Below are 6534 nucleotides of genomic sequence, written 5' to 3'. Positions count from 1 at the left end.
AATCTCACTATTTGTTGGTAAAAGAGTAGCCCATGAATTGGTGGTGGGTGGTGATAACTAGCTGCCTTCCCTCTAGTCTTACACTGCTAAATTAGGGGCAGATAGCCCTCGAATAGCTTGTGCGAAATTCAAAAACAAACAAACTGTTTTAATTTAGGATATTCTCTTTAATAAGCTTTTAAAATGTTAAAAAAGGGAGCAAGAGAAGAATGTTTACTCCGAGGACTGTGCTGGCTCTCAAAGATTTTGCATATGATAAATTAAAGGAAACTGTATACGCCAGTAGCTGACATGTGACAAATGAAAAAAGTTGTATGGTTTAGTATCTGACACGTTACAAAGTAAAGTAAGCTGTACAAGTTGGTATCTGACACGTGACAAAGGATGTTTGTTTGTTGGTTTTTGAATTTAGAGCAAAGTTACTCGAGGACTATCTGCGCTAGCCGTTAAGAACTTTATATTATTTCGTGTAAGCAACTGTGGTTTTCTTGCTACAATTTAAAGTTACTATGGAAAGAAAGGAGACGGATAATTTTGATTTATTCTGTATGGTGGTTACGATTTCACATAAAATTAGGAAAGTTAATGTAGCAGATAATATCTGAAGCTTTCTCGAAAAAAAGTTGGAAATTTATTTCGGATGTTTTACAGATTACTTAAAAAATAAATTTGTTAATTTTCAAATGGAGAAAAGTATTTTAAATTTTAGGTTGAAAATCACTTTACACTAGGAGCAGTGACTACTTTGACTCCATATATTAAAACATTAATTTTTAGTACAAATACTTTATCAGAAATTGTGGCCTTTTATGTACATAAGACTAATAATGTTTATTGAAAGCTTGCCAATTCCGTGAAGATACATAAGTCGTATCGGGCGATGTGTCAACATAGTCGTGTTACGGCTTCACCGTACAATACTCGCTACATCCCTAGTAAAATCCACTGTTGTCCAAGTCTTTTATAAAATGTTAAATTCGAATGTGATTTTGCAAAATCATTAACAATGCTAGACTAAAATGTTTCTTGAACAGTGTAATATCTAATTCGACGGAAGAGATATATTTTGTTTCTTCTTGGACTGCTACACTCTACGAATTACGTACTTAACATAAAATACCACGTAACTGTATTGTTTCATCATCCTCATAGCTAAGATTTTTGAATACAATGTTCTTGCACAGTTTTAAAATTTATATTATCCGTTAATCATTCTTAGCCTGCCAGCATGATCGACACGATGTTGATGTTAGGGCTCTGGGTTTTATTTTTTTAATTTTATAATTTATTATTTTGCCCCGTGATAAAAAATAAAATAAAATAAATGTAACTGCCACAAATGAAGGCACCGGCAAATGTTATTTATAATTTTCTTTAATTTGTAACTGCACCTCCCACGTTAGACCTTCTAAAAATTATTGATATTTTCATCATTATTTCCATCCAAATATTCACATATTATTTTAAAACTAATAGAATAATAAAACATTAATTTTTTGAGCAGAAGCAACTCGTATTCAATGTAATTAGCTATTATTTATGTTACTTAAAATATCATTTGCGATAAATACTTTATTTAATCTCTAAGTGAGTGGAAGAAAATTCAAACGTAAGAATTCTGGATATGCTTATTTATAAACTTCATGTTATGAAAAACAATTCTTAAGCCTTAAACTGCTTCAATGATGGAAACTTTACTATATTAAAAAAAAAACTGACTATAGAAATAGCAGTGCGTAGAAAGAAAAACTGATTGGTGGTGCAAATTAAATATTTCTAAATAAAAAGGTATCCTTGTTTTTACATAGCTGAAGATTCATAAAGATCTTTTCACAAATTAAAATAACATTTTGACTGTTTGCTAAAGTTTGTTATCTAGTGGCAACAAATTAAAATGACCATTTTTATTTTAAATAAAAACACGCATAAACCAAAATCAGATATTTTATAATTTATTTTATTATTGTAAAATTTACAACCTTACAAAATGCTTCTAAGTTTTAAAATTTAAGACAATTTTTCAAAGTATAATCAAATTTGTTGTTCCTTATTACAAACAATAAACATACATATAAACTATTTCAATTTTTCAAAGGATAGTCAAATTTGTTCCTTATTACAAACAATAAACATGCATATAAACTATTTCAATTTTTCAAAGTATAGTCAATTTTTTGTCCTTTATTACGAACAGTAAACACATATATAAATTATTTCTAATGGAAATTACAATTTTGTCACATAAATATCAAGTGTAAGGTTATTCTTTAATTTTGATGACCTAAGTATAGTTGTGCATAATTTCTTGACGAAATAAACCGTTACCTATTTTTGATTGGATGATGTACATTGCATGGTTATACGTCACCTATATCAATATATATATGTATATGTTGAGTCATATGCAATATTAAAATAGTATATTCTTATAAAGACAGTTTCTGGTTTTAAGGTACTTTAAATGATTCGATATTTTTTGTTTACACTTTCACTGAAGAGGTAAATACACTAAGTATATTAGTAAAATAGATGTACCTAATCTGGTATCATTATTACAATTATTATAAACACGAAACAATAACAATGTTTAAAACATTATGGTGCTGTAGTAAATAAATATGTGATTATTTCAAACAAAAATGAATTTATTATTTTATTGTTGTAATTTATCTATTGAAGGTTTTGCTCCAATTGAATTATCTTAGACCAAAATTAACGTAATAATTCAATAAAATTCTCCATGTTTTTGCAAATAGATGGATTCAATATGCTGATGTTTAAAATATATACTGATCGTTCTGTTAAAACAGGTGGTCTGATAACGACACTTTGTGAAAAAACTTACAAAATGACGATTTTTTTACTTTTCCTAATAAAACGTAATGTCATAAATATATATTGTAAAACACTATTAACTTCCTAGTGGGAAGTGTTACATTTGTCCATATATAACGCTAAATTCAGGAGCTTGATTCTTCGTGGTGGGCAGATCAGATAACCTAAAGTGGCTTTAATTTAAAACAACGAAATAAAACTATTATAAAAAATATAGATTAAAATGTTGTTTTTTCGACCAAATGATTTTGAGCGTTTTCTTCGAAACTATTCCTAGCTTCAGGAACCTACGAATACTAGCAAAATAAACGTATTTTCTTTCCAAAGAAGTTTGTATAAAATGGCATTGTACAATAATTTTATGCTATATACATTTCAAGATAACAGATGACGCAATTCTCGACGTGTGTAGTTCGAAAAGTTTCAATCGGGAAAAACATCTCCACACATACAAATGAAATAATAACCATTTTAACAAATTATACAATTTTATAGCAGACAGCACTTTAACACCATTTGAAGTTTTAAATCTACAGAAGTTTAGTTACAATATTTAAACACAATTCTATATGTATTATCAGTATTTCATGTGTTTTATGACTAAAAATGGTTGATGCAGGTCACACATCATAAAGAGACTGTCTGCTGTATTGCATGAAATAGAAATATGAAAAAACAAATACCCCATAAACAAATGGTAAATAATAAATAGTTATTATTTAATGTTTTTATCATTTCGGGCCTATAGTGAGTTTAAACACAAGATTATCAAACCTGCAATGTTAGAAGTGTGTTTTTACAACAGACAAAAAGAAGTAACTGAGTGAGTTACAAATCTATATATATTACTTCAGAATCAGGTTAATATTATTTTTTTTTGTTTAATTTAAGCGCAAAACTATGCAATGAGTTATCTGCGTTTTACACACCACGGTAGCACAGATAGCCCTCCTCTGCGCGAAATTCAAAACAAACTAAACCAAATACACTACGGGTACTGAAACTGCTTTTATAGTTTAAGCTCTTTACTGCTGAACTACCTGGGGGAAGGTGGGTGAAAAAACTTTAAAAAATATAAAATTTTGGGAGGCAACAATGCCATGCTTCTAAAGTTTGAAAGTTAAATGGTAATCTACAATCTTAAAATTAAATATAAAAATCAATTATGATAAATATTAAATAATTAAATAGTGGTATAAAGGTCATGTGTGTGTATACACAATGAAAATACACGTGAGCGCATGCGTTTCAATATTTATAAGCTCAAGTACATTTATATTCGCACACATGCGTTATAGAAAAGCAAGTATTTCAATCTTTCCCGCCCGGCATGGCCAGGTGGTTAAGGCACTCGACTCGTAATCTGAAAGTCGCGGTTCGAATCCCCGTTCAACATACCATTCTCGCCCTTTCAGCCCTGGGGACGTTTTAATGTGACTGTTGATCCCACTATTCCTTGTTAAAAGAGTTGCCCGAGAGTTGGCGGTAGGTGGTAATGACTATCTGCCTTCCCTGTAGTCTTACACTGCTAAATTAGGGACAGTTAGCCATTTCATTAATTAAACCTTTTATAAAATCATGAACAGTTTCTTCATTATAGTTTCATTCATAGATTTCTTTCTTGAGCGAAAGGAAAATAGTGAACGTCTCAGTCTATTTAAGACGACGAAAGCATTTTCTTCATTATCTAAGGTTGTCAAATTTTTGTTGTTTACCAAATGACTTTGTGTTTCCATTTCTATTCCGGTTTTGATGTTTTTTTGTTGTTGTTTTTATTATGTTTATTTTGAACAATCACATTATATTTGTTGCAACTCTTTATTTTGTCTAGAAATTTGTATATACTTTGATCTTTCACAGATATATCTAGTCTGTAATCGTGGTTATACTTTTCAGGATTAATACGATCAGATCCAACGAAATCAAGATTTTTTTTGAGGTATTCATTATCCAATTGCGTAAATATTGATACATTCGTTTATTTTTATGCGTTACTGCACGGACGTCATTCTGTATATTGTACCCTTGATTTGGTATTTTCAGTAGTTAGTTTTTATTAGAAAAACGTTTCTGGGCTGTCCTATTATAACTGAAATTGTTTTTAGCGTGCTCTTCTTTGTCGGCGTCTCCGTTCTTAAACTTTTTGTAACGTTTATTAAGAGTTTGGAACTTAAATAATTCTTTATTTGTACGAGTTTTTAACAACTCACTGTTTTCATTCCATGTCGGGTTACTGCTTTTCCACCAGTGATGTTGTTGTTGTGCTCGACCAAGATCGTATTTTTGCCAATGCTTCTGGTGTATATCTCTAATATCATATTTTATACCTTTTGGAATTGATAAGTCTGAAACTCTAGCGTGCAATTCTGGAAATGACGTTTTTGTACATTTAGTGTTGTATTTATAAAATGGCAGCTGAATTGTTTTTCCAAACTGCCATGCATCGTTATTGTAACTAAACAATTTATTATCAGCGGAAGAAAACTTGTCAAGATAAAGATTGTCAGATATCTTTGGTCCTTCTACCACTGTGGCAACCAGAACCAGGCAAGCAAATCTAAGAATACGTAGCCAAAACATGTGTTTGTAATTCTGAAAATAAAGTGAACAAATAGATAAATATTAGTGAAGCTAATCACCTTTCTTTTCATAATAGTAATAAAAGATTCAATAAAAGGACAATGATGAGTGTAATACGACAATAATATTCTTTGAGAGTTTTTTTTTTCTTATAACATAACACGAACCTTTAAAACTTGAGTGTATAATTTAGCACGTTCCAGAAGCTGGTTGTCGCTAGCACAGTGTTTAATAGATCACTAACTACATTACACTAACGTAAAGTGGCATGAGTATGGCTTTGTCGTTACCGTATCAAATTAGGGATCCGAGGATCTCGAGTTCGAGATATGAGGCTAACAAACACGCTCTGCGTTTTAAGTTGTGAGTGTATTATAAAAGCTTCAGCCAATAGTGCTATATATTTAAGTATAGCCAACCCAAAGATTCATATCCATTGGGACCATGAGATAAAGAAGCCAAAAACACGTCACTTCGTGCGACCGCATACATGAAAGAGAAAACTAAATATTTGCCAAAAGACTTGTTTAAACTAAGAGTAAACCTAATGTAAAACATTAAAATGATACGTATAAAGGAGAGAAAATGAAACGTATCGATTATTTAAGAAAGCACTGACAAGGTGTTGGAAGTGTTAAAACTTATGTAGAAATAAGGGAACAATTAATAATATATTACTGAAAGGTTTAAGATGCACCACATTGAAGTTACTGTTTATATTGTTGAGAATTCGTCAACAGACGTAGTTTATGCATTTCAAATAAATATAGGTCATGAGTATGTCGCATCATGACTCAAAAAAAGGACATCATAACCTCTTGATAGGCTGCATGACAACGTGGATGAGTTTTCATGGCATCTTAGGGGAAATGTATTCATTTTCTCAGTGTCATGATCCTGGCCACAGTTTGGTGTGACAGCAGATTCAACAGACACATTGAAACTGATAGAAAAGCAATGAACTTTAATATAAACATTTGGATAACTGGAAAAACAACAACAAACACACACAAACCTGAAAGGGTCGGATCTCTGCTGGACATTTATGTTAAATGAAAAGCAGCCACTTTAGACCACATTTGATAAACATAGTAAACAACATCTAGAACCTTTATGATC

This window comes from Tachypleus tridentatus, chromosome 12 (genome assembly GCF_004210375.1).
Source record: "Tachypleus tridentatus isolate NWPU-2018 chromosome 12, ASM421037v1, whole genome shotgun sequence".
NCBI classification, from domain to species: Eukaryota; Metazoa; Arthropoda; class Merostomata; order Xiphosura; family Limulidae; genus Tachypleus; species Tachypleus tridentatus.
Note: the sequence above shows the minus strand (reverse complement) of the source record.